This window comes from Triticum urartu, chromosome 6A (genome assembly GCF_056163025.1).
Source record: "Triticum urartu cultivar PI428250 chromosome 6A, HENAU_Tu73, whole genome shotgun sequence".
In the NCBI taxonomy this organism is placed as follows: domain Eukaryota; kingdom Viridiplantae; phylum Streptophyta; class Magnoliopsida; order Poales; family Poaceae; genus Triticum; species Triticum urartu.
Genome location: NC_141878.1, coordinates 404,676,263 through 404,691,222, shown reverse-complemented (window position 1 = coordinate 404,691,222; position 14,960 = coordinate 404,676,263).

Below are 14,960 nucleotides of genomic sequence, written 5' to 3'. Positions count from 1 at the left end.
TGCGTGCGAAAAGGGCTAGCTCCTCATCCACGTCTCAGCCTTGTTCGGCTTGATGATTATCTACTACTACTCCTACTTGGTAGGACATGGCCATGGGAGCAGTATATTAATATCACGAAGATATCAATTACATCAACCTCAGCATCTATAATATATTATAAAGACATCCAGGATGCACACAATCAAAAGAAAAATTAAAAAGAAAAAAAAAGAAAGGTCCCATCACAGTGATCGACTCCTCTCAACAGCAGCACACCTACCACCACCTAATACAACACCCGAAAAACATAAAAAGTCTCCAAACTCCAAGAAGAAAACAGTGCACAAGCGTCGTCGTTGCGCGATCCAAGATCTTAGTTTTTCACCCTGGAGAAAGTCCGCGCTTTCAAAACAATTCCTTCAGCAAGGCAACCGACAGACACAACCAATGAAGGTCAGGCCTTATGTTTTCATCCTGAAAGTCACAACTCGGCACCCGAGGAGTACCACCTAAAATGAAATCCGTCAGTGTTGCCATCCCCACTTATCACTGCTGCTACTGAGAGTTATCTGACACATGGCTGACTCCATCGCCTCCAAGGCTCCATCCGTCCAACCGATCCTCTGATCTCGGCCACCATGACTGATGTAGGATGGAACCCTAGATGGCCAATCTTTCACGAAAGGAGCGGATCCGCGATGAACACGAAGAACACGAGGGGAAAACATGAGAGAATGACTCCAACCAACAAGAACGATCACACATATGCTAGATCATCAAACACATAAGAGATACATGATCCACAGTCAACTAAGGACGATACAAGTAGCACGATCTTCTCCGTGAGGAGGTCTTAAGGTTCTTCCCGTGACGGGATCTTGAATCCGCTTGGGGATCTTCTCCGAGGAGGCGCGATCTCCGAGGAGAAGGTAACCAAGTGGATGAGCAAAGCTCTCACACAAATATGAGCTAATCCTTTGCTAACCCTAGAAAATTGGTGGAGGAGTCGTTCATATAGGCAAAGGGGCCGAAGGGGTACATGGGCTTCGGCCCAACACGCACACACATGTGGTGGTCCGGATGATCCGGACGGGCAACCGGATAATCCGGGAGGAGGTCCGGACGAGGCGAGTAGGCGGGCGACGTCGGCGGCTGCCCGAATCTCTGGAGGGTGGTCCGGACGTCCGGCTGGGGTCCGGATGATCCGGGACATGTCCGGATGGTCCGGCTTTAGGGTGCAGCTTCGGGTGTTCTCGGGTATCCACTTATCCGGATCGTCCGGGCTCTGTCCGGATCGTCCGGGACCTTGTCCGGATCGTCCGGGACCTCGTCCGGATCGTTCGGCCAGCCTGGTGTCGTGGTTCTAACTCTGACAGTGATGTAGGGGGGTGTGTATGGAGAGGCTAGATCTTAGCTATGGAGGAGTTGTAAGCACGCGAGGATTACGAGTTCAAGCCCTTCTCGGAGGAAGTAACAGCCCTACGTCTCGGTGCCCGGAGGCGGTCGATTGAATTATGCGTGTGTGAATAACAGAGGTGCGAACCCTTCATACTGAGGAGGGGGGTGGCTTATATAGAGTTCGCCGGTCCTCTCCTGCCCTCAGTAATGCAGGGTTTAAGGTACATTTAAGGTTGGGCGTTCCTGGTAACGCCCCTAATAAAGTGCTATAATGACCATAAAGACTACTTAATAGCCGACCGTTTGCCTGCGGAGTGACTTTGGGTCTCCTGGCAGTCGAGTGGTTGGCTTCATGGTCGAGTGATAGCTTCTTGGTCGAGTGTCTTGAATCCGTCGAGTGGGATACCTTCAAGTCGATTGAAAGGTGACTTCTTCTAGGGATGTCCTTGGGTAGGGCTCTTTGGACAGGTCCGTGCCCCTACCCTAGGTACATAGCTTCATCATTATCCCCCGAATGGATCGAGGTTTGAGTGGGGAAAGAGTTGGAGATCCTTCCGACTGGTTCTTTGGGCTACATGAGTGCCTCGTTTTGGGTCAGTCGTCATGGATGACGTCATCAACCTCTTCCAGTCGCCTTGATCCATTCCAGGCCTTTCGTCGAGTGAATTTCTTCACTTGTGACATACCGAGTGTCGGCGCGAGCGGGGTCTTCTGTTTTGACAAGTTGTTTTGCAGCCCGCGGATGTCGTGGGATTCGGATTTCGGGAAGCGCGCGGGACGGGAGCGGCCGCAGTAATCGGAAGCGATAAAGCGGAAGCTCCTCGATTTCCGTGCCACCTTTTTCGCCACGTACTGTGCGCGCGTCTGCTGCGGGATTTGACTGGATTGCCTGGGCCTACCAGTCAGCCACTCGGGAGCAGCCTCTTATAAGTAGCCAGCTCGGGGTTTCCAAACAGTGTGCTCTCTTCTTCCTCTCTCCCTTCGCAAGCTCCTCCGCCACCTCCGCTCTCACCCTAGCGCCGCAGACCCGTGCGAGATTTGCCGGCGACGATGGCGAAGGACAAGACATCCGCTCTGGAGCGCGCGAAGAAGGCGGCGGCGCAGGGGAAAGGGAAGAGATCTGCTCGGGGCGGATCTTCCTCAAGGTCTGCTCTGCCCCGCGGCTGGATCCAGGGCGACTGGATGCCGTCGGTGATCCGGCAAGAAGATCTCGACGACATGGTCGAGGGGGGAGTCATTCCCCACGAAGCTGCGCGTCTCCCGGGGAGAGAGATCGAACCTCACCCTCGCGACGGTGAGTGTGTGCTCCTAGCCACCCATGTCGACCGCGGGTTTTCTCTGCCGCCCCACCCTTTTTTCCGGAGCTTTCTGAACTTCTTCGGAGCGCAGCTCCACCACTTCACTCCCAACTCCATCGTATACCTTGGTGCTTTCATCTCCATGTGTGAGGGTTTCTTGGGTTGCCGCCCCCATTGGGGACTCTTCAAGCACATCTTTACCTGCCGTTCCCAATCGGTCAAGAAGGCCAAGTCGAGTGACGAAAGGACGCAGGTGATCCAGCTGTGCGGGGGCCTGGCGATCCAGACGAGGGGAAAGAGTTGTTTTCCATCTATCACCTTCCCGGAGTCGGTCCGCGGTTGGCAGGCGACCTGGTTCTACTGTCAAGACCAGGCGACCCTAGGACAGTCGACTGGTCTCCCCCCTTTCTCTCTTGACCGAGCTGAAAAACCTGCTTCTCTGAAAGTGACGCCGGAGGAAAAGGCCCAAGTCAAAGTACTGGTTGGTCGAGTGGTTGAGCTTGTCCGTGAGGGCGTGACTGGTATGGACTTGCTGGAGGTCTTCCTCCGGAGGCGCATCCAACCGCTCCAGGCTCGTGACCACCCGATGTGGCTGTACTCGGGTCTCGACGACACCACTCGAGTCCACCCAGAGGAGGTTACTGACGAGATGCTGGAGGGGTGGCTGTCGAGCATCACGGGGAACAAAGACAACCCCCGAGGAGCCAGGAGGGTAATTCCACTCGACAACTCGTATGACGTGGACCAGGTATGTCTTTATGCTCCTGACTGAGATCTTGTTTTCTTCATTGATCTTCTTTGAGTAGGTCGATTGACTTTCGTCTTGTCTGTTGTTTTCCAGGCGACTACCGAGATGTACTCGACACCCAACGGGGCACAGGGGCCAACTGAGGAAGGGGAGGCGAGCGGAGGTGAGAGTGGAGACGATCAAAGCGAGTGGGAGTCCGACGGTGAAGGAGAGGGAGGAGACGACGTCGACTCCAGTGAAGAGGAGGAGGAGGTTGAACCCCCCCCCCCCCCCGCCCGGAGGGGCGATCCAAGCTCACACACGACCCAGCGTGGGAGCGTGGTAGGGCGACTGCTCCTGTTGGGCAGTCGTCGAAACGCCCTCAGACCTCTTCTCCTACGCCGACTGGAAAGGCTCCCAAGCACCCACGCGCGACGCCGTCCAAGCCGCCCAAGGCTCTGCCCAAGATGAAGATGGCCGTCCCCACCATTTCTGGGTAATAATAAAACTTGTTTTCCTTTGTCGACCGTGGACAGATCCTTGGTCGATTCATTGAGCCAACTGACTGACTTTCGAGACTTGCAGTGCTGCTACTTCTGAGATCTCCGCCAAGGACGACGACCAAGAGATGGAGGATGCTGTTACCTCCAACCCTGGTACGATTACTGACGTTCCGCTTTGAGTCGACTGAACATTTATTGCAACTTTGGTCGATTGAATGTTTCCCTTGTAGCCCCTCCTCATGTTATCGACCTCCCGGATGACGACGACAACGAACCGCTGAGAGTGAGGAGGAACAAGAGGGCGTCGGCTGACAAGACCCCCCCAATCTGCTCCGGCGTCTGAGGCCGTAGCTCGGGATGGTGGCGACACCGCTCGGGCTTCTGTGACTTTCGCCATTCCTCTGACAAGTGTGCGGCCTTCGACGTCGACTGCGGATCCGCCTTCGCTTTTTGCCGCGTACCCTGTCCCTGAGGACCAAGCGGCTGCCGCAAAAGAGGCTATACGCCAGGCGGGAATCATGATGGAGCAAGTGAAGGTGGCTCGGGAGGCCAGCCAAGCAGCTTATGACGCGAGCTCGGCTCTTCAGAGCAACGTCCAGGTCAGTCGACTCAACACTTGGTCTGTTATGATATGCTGTTTGAAGAATCTCTTTTCCGAATATCTTTGTATCTGTACACCCACTGGGTGTGTCTGCCAATTCTTGGACGAGTGGGGGCACGCTAAGTGCACCCACTGGGTGTAGTCCCCGAGACTATGGTGGACTGCTGGCAGTCGACTGTAGTCTTTATATTGTGTTGCTGTAGCTGTATTTCTTCACTCGGTCTGGTCAGGCCATGTCGAATGGGACTGTATCCGGTCGACTGCGGGCAGTCGACTTTTTTTTACAGTGGGGGCACGCTGAGTGCACCCACTGGGTGTAGTCCCCGAGACTACTGTCGAATGTTCTTGATTCGGTTGTAGTCTTAGAAACGTCATCATTGTCTCTTAGTTACTCGGAAGCAACTTACTTTGGACGTCTGTCGACTGATTTTTCTTTTTACAGAAATCCTGCAAACTTGTAGCTCGCTATACTGAGTTGGAGAATCAGTAGATCCAGCTCAACCTTAACTTGGAGCTTGCTCAGGAGAATTTGAAGAAGGCGCAAGAAGAAGCAAAAGGTATGGCTGGTGAGGTTCTCCATTCTTGACGAGTGGCTTTTCTTTCTTGTCCATTCTTGATGTTGATTGCACTCGACGCGCCGCAGATAAACTGGAGGAAGCTCTAAAGAAGAAGGATCAAGATCTTGCAGAGGCACAGAAGGAGGTCTTGGACAAAACGAGGCTTGCTGAAGAGAAAATGGCCTCGGTCGGAGCTCTTGAGCAGGAGAACTCCAGACTGAAAGCTGCTCTCGAGGTAGCCAATCAAGAGGTCAGCCGACTGAAGAACGACAACGTGACTCTGCACGACAAGGCAGGTGAGCTGGCGGGGAAGAGGAACAATCTGGAGGCTTATCTCGGTGGACTCGCCAAGAAGCTGTTCGTCGTGCTCGAAGGTAATTACTCTGCCCCGACTGTCTTGCAGTTACCAAGTCTGTGTAGGGTCACTGTCTTATTCTTGAATCGTGTTTGCAGAATTCTGTCAGAACTTTGAAGAGGAGACCAGTCGAGTGGAGCCAGGCTTGGACCCTGCTAACTGCCTTGTGAAGGACGAGGCTGCAATGAACGTGCTCCGTCTGGAGTCTCGTATTGCCAGCGTGGTTGACTATCTTGCTCGACTGAAGGTTGCGATGTCGCGGATCGACACATCACTCTGGCCTAGGACGACGCTTCAGAACGACCTCGAGTCCCTGATGGCTCGACTTAATGAAGTCCCAGGTCGAGTGGCGGAATGGAAGAAATCTTCTGCTAGATGTGGTGCTGATGTCGCTCTGTCTCTGGTCCGCGTCCATTGCAAGGAGGCACGAGAAGAAAAGCTGGCCGCCATCCAAGTTGCCAATACCAGGAAGCACAACTTTCAAGACTTCATGAAGGCTTTCATTGCTGCTGCCACTCGTATTGCAGACGGAATCGACTTGGACGAGTTCGTCGCCCCTTCCAGTCCTCCTCCTGAGGAATGAAAAACTTTTATGCTTCACTTTAAATTTGCCTCGGAATGCCGAGTGGATTTGTAACCGTTAAACTCCGCCGAGCCGAGGGCTCGAGTACTTTGATCTGAGGTCTGGGACCTTTTAGGCTTTATCTGATCTTGATTTCTCGTTGAATATCTTCATGATTTGATTCGTCGAGTGGAACTTGATCTTCACTCGGAATAACCTTGTATTTGCGGCGCAACTCCGAAGGAGAAGGCAGCAGTCGACTTGCGCCTCGTCGTCCTTGCGGATTGGGTTGTGTCCTGTACTTAGGCGAGCACTGGGCTGCAGCTAAGCCTCCGAGTGGGAGGTTTGCTCTACACTCGGTAGGATTTTTAAACACTTAGGCGAGCGCTGGGCTGCAGCTAAGCCCTCGAGTGGGAGGTTTGCTCTCCACTCGGTAGGATTTTAAAACACTTAGGCGAGCGCTGGGCTGCAGCTAAGCCCCCGAGTGGGAGTCTGGCTCGCCACTCGGTAGGATTTTTAAACACTTAGGCGAGCGCTGGGCTGCAGCTAAGCCCCCGAGTGGGAGGATTGCTCTCCACTCGGTAGGATTTTTTCAAACTTAGGCGAGTGCCTGACTGCAGCTAAGTCTCTAAGTGGGAGAACTTAGGTGAGTACTGGACTACAGCTAAGCCCCCGAGTGGGAGGATTGCTCTCCACTCGGTAGGATTTTTCAAACTTAGGCGAGTGCCTGACTGCAGCTAAGTCTCTAAGTGGGAGAACTTAGGCGAGTACTGGACTGTAGCTAAGCCCCTGAGTGGGAGGATTGCTCTCCACTCGGTAGGATTTTTTCAAACTTAGGCGAGTGCCTGACTGCAGCTAAGTCTCTAAGTGGGAGAACTTAGGCGAGTACTGGACTGCAGCTAAGCCCCCAGTGGGAGGATTGCTCTCCACTCGGTAGGATTTTTTCAAACTTAGGCGAAACGGATTCGCAGCTAAGTCACCCACTGGGGGATTTCATATGCAAACAAGAGTGACAGCAATTATTGGAACACTCTTGTCTTTGATAAAAATGTACTGCAGAAATTTTTTCCTTATTACATCTCGTCCGAGTGAGAATTCAAGTGTAAAATGGGCAGAGTAGTTCCGCATTCCAAGCTCGTGGCTCGTCGATCCGGCGACCAACGTTGTAGAGATGATATGCTCCATTGTGGAGGACTCTGGTGATGATGAAGGGGCCTTCCCAAGTAGGAGCAAGTTTGTGTGGTTTCTGCTGATCCACTCGGAGGACCAAATCTCCTTCTTGGAAGGCTCGGCTCTTCACATTTCTGGCATGGAATCGACGCAAGTCTTGCTGATAGATGGTCGATTTGATCATAGCCATTTCCCTCTCCTCCTCTAGGAGGTCGACTGCGTCTTGCCGGGCTTGCTCTGCTTCGTCTTCGTTGTAAAGCTCGACTCTGGGGGCGTTGTGAAGTAGATCACTCGGCAGGACGGCTTCGGCTCCGTAAACCAGAAAGAATGGCGTTCTTCCAGTCGACCGGTTCGGGGTGGTCCTCAGTCCCCACAAAACTGACGGAAGCTCGTCGACCCAAGCGCCTGCTGCGTGCTTGAGATCACGCATCAGTCGAGGCTTCAGTCCTTTGAGAATTAGACCATTTGCTCTTTCAGCTTGTCCATTCGACTGGGGATGCGCGACCGACGCGTAGTCGACTCGTGTGCCTTGAGAGGCGCAAAAAGCTCTGAACTTGTCTGAATCGAAGTTTGACCCATTGTCAGTGATGATGCTATGCGGGACCCCATATCTGAATATCAACTCTCTGACGAAACTGATAGCAGTGCTGGCATCAAGATTTTTGATAGGCTTGGCTTCAATCCATTTAGTGAACTTGTCGACTGCCACAAGCACATGCGTGAATCCATTCCTGCCTGTTCTCAGTGGACCAACCATGTCCAGTCCCCAGACAGCAAAGGCCCAGACGAGTGGAATGGTCTTCAGGGCTGATGCAGGCTTGTGTGACATGTTGGAGTAGAACTGGCAGCCTCCACACTTGTCGACTATCTCTTTTGCCATCTCATTTGCTCTTGGCCAGTAAAATCCCGCTCGGTATGCTTTAGCCACAATGGTCCGAGAGGACGCATGGTGACCACAGGTCCCCGAGTGGATATCATCAAGGATTATCTGACCCTCTTCTGGTGTTATGCACTTCTGACCGATTCTAGTCGCGCTTTCCCTATACAACTGTCCCTTTATGACTGTGAAGGCCTTGGATCGGCGGACGATCTGTCGAGCCTCTTCCTCGTCCTCTGGGAGTTCTTTCCTCAAGATATACGCGATGTATGGTACCGTCCAGTCGGGAGTGATTGCCAAGACCTCCATGACTAGGTCGACCACAGCAGGAATTTCGACTTCAGTCGGATCTGTGGCACTTTCCGGTTGCGGGGCTTCTTCTGTAAAAGGATCCTCCTGGACTGACGGCGAGCGGATGTGCTCCAAAAACACATTGCTGGGAATGGCTTCTCTCTTGGAGCCTATCTTTGCCAGATCATCAGCTGCTTGATTTTTCAGTCGGGGGATGTGATGAAGCTCTAGCCCCTCGAATTTCTTTTCTAGCTTTCTTACTGTGTTGTAGTAGCCAGTCATAGCTGGGCTTCTGACGTCCCACTCCTTCATCACCTGATTAACCACCAAATCTGAGTCACCATAGACCATGAGGCGCCGGACGCCGAGTGAAATGGCCATGCGCAACCCATACAAGAGTGCTTCATATTCTGCTTCATTATTGGAGGAATCGAAGTGGATCTGGAGAACATATCTGAGCTTATCTCCTCGGGGGGAGACCAAGACTACCCCAGCACCAGAACCATTCAGCATCTTAGATCCATCGAAGAACATGGTCCAGTGCTCCGAGTGAACTTGAGTCGGAAGCTGCTGTTCAATCCATTCGGCGACGAAATCTGCAATTGCTTGGGACTTGATAGCCTTCTTTGCTTCAAACTTGATATCTAGGGGAAGGAGTTCAATCGCCCACTTTGCCACTCGACCAGTTGCATCTCTGTTATGCAAGATCTCTGACAGTGGAGCGTCGCTGACGACTGTAATGGAATGGTCAGAGAAGTAGTGTGCAACCTTCTTCGTGGTCATGTAGATCCCATATACAAGCTTCTGGTAATGGAGATATCTTTGCTTCGAAGGGGTCAAAACTTCAGACACATAATATACTGGGCGCTGAACTCTGAAGGCCTTTCCTTCTTCTTCCCGCTCGACTGTAAGTACTATACTGACAACTTGTCCCGTGGCCGCAATGTACAGCAGCAGAGGCTCTTTACTGATTGGGGCAGCAAGCAGTACTGTACTGACAACTTGTCCCGTGGCCGCAATGTACAGCAGCAGAGGCTCTTTACTGATTGGGGCAGCAAGCACCGGCTGGGTGGAGAGCAGAGCTTTGAGCTCTGCAAACGCTGCGTCAGCTTCTGGAGTCCACTCGAACTTGTCAGACTTCTTCATCAGTCGGTAAAGAGGCAATGCCTTTTCACCGAGACGAGAAATGAATCGACTTAGAGCGGCCAAGCAACCTGTAAGCTTCTGGACATCGTGTACACGCACAGGGCGCTTCATCCGGAGTATGGTGCCAACTTTCTCGGGATTGGCGTCGATTCCTCGTTCGGAAACAAGAAAACCGAGTAACTTTCCACCTGGAACTCCGAATGTGCACTTTGATGGATTGAGCTTGATATCGTATCCCCTGAGGTTAGCAAAGGTTTCGGCAAGGTCAGTCAGTAGGTCGGAACCTTTCCGTGACTTAACCACAATATCATCCATGTATGCTTCTACGTTCCGACTGATCTGAGTGAGCAAACACTTCTGAATCATCCTCATGAACGTGGCTCCAGCATTCTTGAGGCCGAAGGGCATGGTGACATAACAGAAGCACCCGAATGGGGTGATGAAAGCCGTTTTGATTTCGTCGGGTCCATACAGACGGATCTGATGGTACCCTGAATAAGCATCTAGAAAAGACAAACGCTCACACCCCGCGGTCGAGTCAACTACCTGGTCGATGCGGGGGAGAGGGAAATGATCTTTCGGGCAGGCCCGATTGATGTGTTTAAAGTCAATGCACATGCAAAGTGACTTGTCCTTCTTGGGGACCATGACAACATTGGCGAGCCACTCGGAGTGGTAAATCTCTCGGATGAACTCCGCTGCTAAGAGCCGAGCCACCTCCTCGCCAATAGCTTTCCTCTTCTGGACGACGGACCGTCGAAGATGTTCTTTCACAGGCTTGAACTTCGTGTCGACTCGTAGACGGTGCTCAGCCAGCCCCTTGGGAACTCCAGTCATGTCAGAAGGCTTCCATGCGAAGATGTCCCAGTTCTCACGGAGGAACTGGATGAGCGCTTCTTCCTATTTGGAGTCGAGCGTCGTTGAGATGTGAGTCGGGGCGGCATTGGGGTCGGTCGGGTGAATGTGAACTGGCTTAGTTTCACCGGACGACTGAAAAGCTGATTCTGAAGTTGGCTTCTTGGCTCGCAGCAATTCACTCGGATCAGCAGTCTTCTGGTACTCTTGCAGTTCGACTACCGACATCTGAGCATCAGCGATCTTTGATCCTTTCTGAAAACACTCCTCTGCTTTCTTCCGATTGCCTGTAACGGTGATCACGCCTTTGGGGTCGGGCATCTTCAACTTGAGATACACATAGCACGGTCGAGCCATGAAGCGTGCATAAGCTGGCCGGCCTAGAATAGCATGATAAGCACTTTGGAAGTCCACAACCTCAAATGTCAACTTTTCCTTGCGGTAATTCTTTGAATCATCGAAAACCACATCGAGAGCAATATGGCCGAGTGACTCGGCTTTCTTTCCAGGAATGACTCCATGGAAACTCATGTTGCTGGCACTGAGCCTGGACATCAGAATGCCCATCCCTTTCAATGTTTCTGCATACAGTATGTTCAGGCCGCTGCCACCATCCATCAGAACTTTGGTCAGTTGAGTGCCTTCGACAATTGGATCGACCACCAGAGCTTGCCTCCCAGGGGTGGCAATGTGCGCAGGGTGATCGGACTGGTCGAACGTGATGGTTGTCTGAGACCACTTCAGGTAGCTGGGTGTTGCCGGAGCAACCATATTCACCTCACGGTTAATGACTTTCAGTCGACTTTTGCTTTCGACATCAGCAAAAATCATCAGGGTGGAATTGATTTGGGGGTATCCATCGTCACTATCTTCCTTGTCCTCAACCCTGTCCGACTCTTTTTCCTTATCTTTGGACTGTTTGCCCTGAAACTGCTGGATCAGGAGCCGGCACTGTCGAGTGGTATGCTTTGGGTAAATAAAATTACCCTCTTCATCTTTCTTGGTGTGGATGTGGCATGGCAGATCCAAAACATCATTTCCATCTTGATCCTTGACTTTCTTGGGCTTCCAGGGGCCTTTGGGTTTTCCCTTGAAATTTCCCTGGGTTACGGCCAGGGCCTCCCCAAGGGCGGCTGGCTCGGCCTTCCGCTTCTGCTTCCGACTGGAATTGCCTCCGGTTTCCTGGGCGACTGCTTTCTGCTTGCCACTCCGGAGTCGATCTTCATCTTCTCCGTTAGCGTATTTGGTGGCAATTTCCATCATCCGATTCAGAGACATTTCTTCGGTCCGACCGAACTTCAGGTTCAACTCTCTGTTCTTGACGCCTTCTTTAAAGGCACAAACTACTTGGTGATCCGGTACGTTCTCAACTGTGTGATGCAAAGTGATCCACCTCTGAATGTAATCCCTCAGAGTTTCACTTGGTTTCTGCACGCAAGACCGCAATTCTGTAAGGCCTGCTAGTCGCTTGCATGTTCCTTCAAAGGTCGTGACAAACACTCGAGAGAGATCCTCCCAAGTGTAGATGCTGCTGGGTGCTAACTGATTCAGCCATGCTCTGGCCGAGCCCTCTAACAGGAGGGGCAAATGCTTCATAGCCACCTCATCATTGCCGCCACCAATCTGGACAGCCACTCGGTAGTCTTCGAGCCAAGTGTCAGGCTTAGACTCACCGGTGAACTTGCTGACTCCAGTCGCCAACCGAAAGTTGGGAGGAATCACTGCGGCCCTGATGGCTCGACTGAAACACTCTGGCCCCGAAACACGTACTCTGCTGCTGGCAGGCGCATCTCTGTTGTGGCCTTCCTGATGGACCCTGTTCCTGTCAACCAAACCTTGAATGAGGATAGATCTCGCGTCAAAGCCTGGGTCCCTGGGGTCAACTGGAATCCTCTTCCCAACACTATGAGGGCGCCTGTCATCTCGATGTCGAGGCGCATATGACCCGCTCCTCAGGGGAGGGGTTGGTACTCGACGTCGATCATCACGATCGGATCGGTGATCATACTGCTCATTCCTTCTATACTGATCATGCCGGTCACCACGTCCCTCACGCCTCGGGGGCGATCTCGGGCTGTGAGCCGACTGGACTGTATCTGTTGCAACGGATCGACTGTGGATCCTATTCCGCGACTGAGAAACAGCGGAATTCTGGTTTCCCGCCGCCCGGAGCAACGCTCTGATCTGCAACAAGCCCCTGCCAGCCTCCGACTGGGAGGGCTGAATCGATTCTGCTATACGGGCCGCGGCGGCCAAATTCTGAACTGGGGTTCGGTATACCTGCATCGGCGGGAAGAGCTGACGTCGACTAGACTCGGGAGCCCGCTGACGCGCTTGCTCGTCGAGTGCTCGCTGGAGATTCTCCAGTCGAGTGCGCTCGGCCAACTTAGCCAAGCGCGCGTCCTCCAAGGCCCGGGCCTCGGGGGTCTCTTCGACGATAGGAGTGTGGAGTGCGTCCATGTTCCGGCGGCGAAGCTCCTCTCGCTGTAATGACGTGAGAGGTTCGGGGAGATACTCATCGTGGGAATGCGACGGGTCGCCCCCACCTGCGCCTCCATCAGCGCGAGGGAAACCGGGAGGACTGTGCGTTCCATTGACCGCCAGAACCTCAGCCGCTGGGTCGCTGTTGTCGCACTCGGATGCGGTCTCCGCGGAGCCAGTCGAACAGGCCGCAGAGGGATTCGTCGGGCTCGATTGCCGCGACTTGTGGGGCGGCCGACTGGCGAGCCACGGCATGCCTCACCCACCTCTGAAGTCTCGACCGACCGGAGCGCTTGCGTCGGTGGGAGACAGAGCGGGGAGACGACACGGGGGCCGACCGATACTGGGTCGACGGCTGCCGCAGGAGGACGCCACGAACGCATGCGCGGAAGTGCGTCGCACCGCGGACGGGGAGCGCGTCGATGTCGAGTGGTGCCTCCTGAAGCCAGGCGGAGTCTTCGGCGATGAACGTGAGCGCGCCGAGGCGGATCTCGCGGCCCTCCACCAAAACTCCGCACGAAACCATGATCAAAGGAATCGGAAAAATCGCAACTTCTCCAACTAGGCGCTAAGACTCCGGCCCCATGGTGGGCGCCAACTGTCGTGGTTCTAACTCTGACAGTGATGTAGGGGGGTGTATGAAGAGGCTAGATCTTAGCTATGGAGGAGTTGTAAGCACGCGAGGATTACGAGTTCAGGCCCTTCTCGGAGGAAGTAACAGCCCTACGTCTCGGTGCCCGGAGGCGGTCGATTGAATTATGCGTGTGTGAATAACAGAGGTGCGAACCCTTCATACTGAGGAGGGGGGTGGCTTATATAGAGTTCGCCGGTCCTCTCCTGCCCTCAGTAATGTAGGGTTTAAGGTACATTTAAGGTTGGGCGTTCCTGGTAACGCCCCTAATAAAGTGCTATAATGACCATAAAGACTACTTAATAGCCGACCGTTTGCCTGCGGAGTGACTTTGGGTCTCGTGGCAGTCGAGTTGTTGGCTTCATGGTCGAGTGATAGCTTCTTGGTCGAGTGTCTTGAATCCGTCGAGTGGGATACCTTCAAGTCGATTGAAAGGTGAATTCTTCTAGGGATGTCCTTGGGTAGGGCTCTTTGGACAGGTCCGTGCCCCTACCCTAGGTACATAGCTTCATCACCTGGGACTTGGCTGATTTCTTCTCCGTCTTCACGCATGTCTTCCGCTTCCGATCCTTCTTGCTCCTTAACTTCTCCATGGCTAACTCCTTGATACATGAGTATGCATAGTGTGTCCGTTTGAGGTAGTAGCCATGTCTCATGTGCATCAAAGTGGAATCGTGAGAGGAGAGATGTCACCTCGGTTTCGAGAGCTCTTGCACGTGCTCGTGTCATGGGTCTTCTAGGCACTTGGTGAGACGATGATAGGTCCATGGGGATGACCTTGGGATGCTCCGCATCAATGACATTCTCCACCGCTATCTTCACTATGAAAATCGAGAAGCCGACATGTCCCAAGGTGTCATCAGCAAAGAGAGCTTCGCGCCACGCTCTCAGGATCTCGTAGGCTGATATGGGCGTGCACGACCGAAATCTAACCGGTCCAGATATCATGAACAAGATCTCCGGCGATCGTCCCGGAACACGTCGATGGCCAGATCGAGGAGGAACGATCATGTAGGGTGTTGTCGTGATGTGAGAAGAGCACGAGGACCGCCACCTTAATCATCACGGCGGCAGGCCCCCACGCCGCCCGATCCAGCCTGTCGCCGCCAGGCCGGGCGCCGACACCACCACGGTGCCTAGCAGTCGGCACCGTCAGGCACCACCGCGCCAGCCTGCAGCCACGTCCCAGAGTCGTCGATCCGCCCAAGCCCATCCGAGTCGCGCAAGATCGGCGCTAGGAGATGGAGCAGACCTCACGCGGATTGACACCACCACCGGAAGACTATCGGAGGCACCATCCACCACCGCCACACCTGCCGCAAGGGGCAAGTGCTGCACCACCGAGACGAGGACGGACACGAAGGCAATCCGAAGGCCGGCGGCGCCCAGATCTGGACCACCAGCCCCGGCCGTCAACGCTCCGTCCCCGCCACGTTCCTGAGCATCCTCGTCGCCGTCGACCCTTGCCAAACACACGGCGAAGACCTCCGCCCCACCCTGCCGCCGACCCATGCAGATAAGGAGTGCG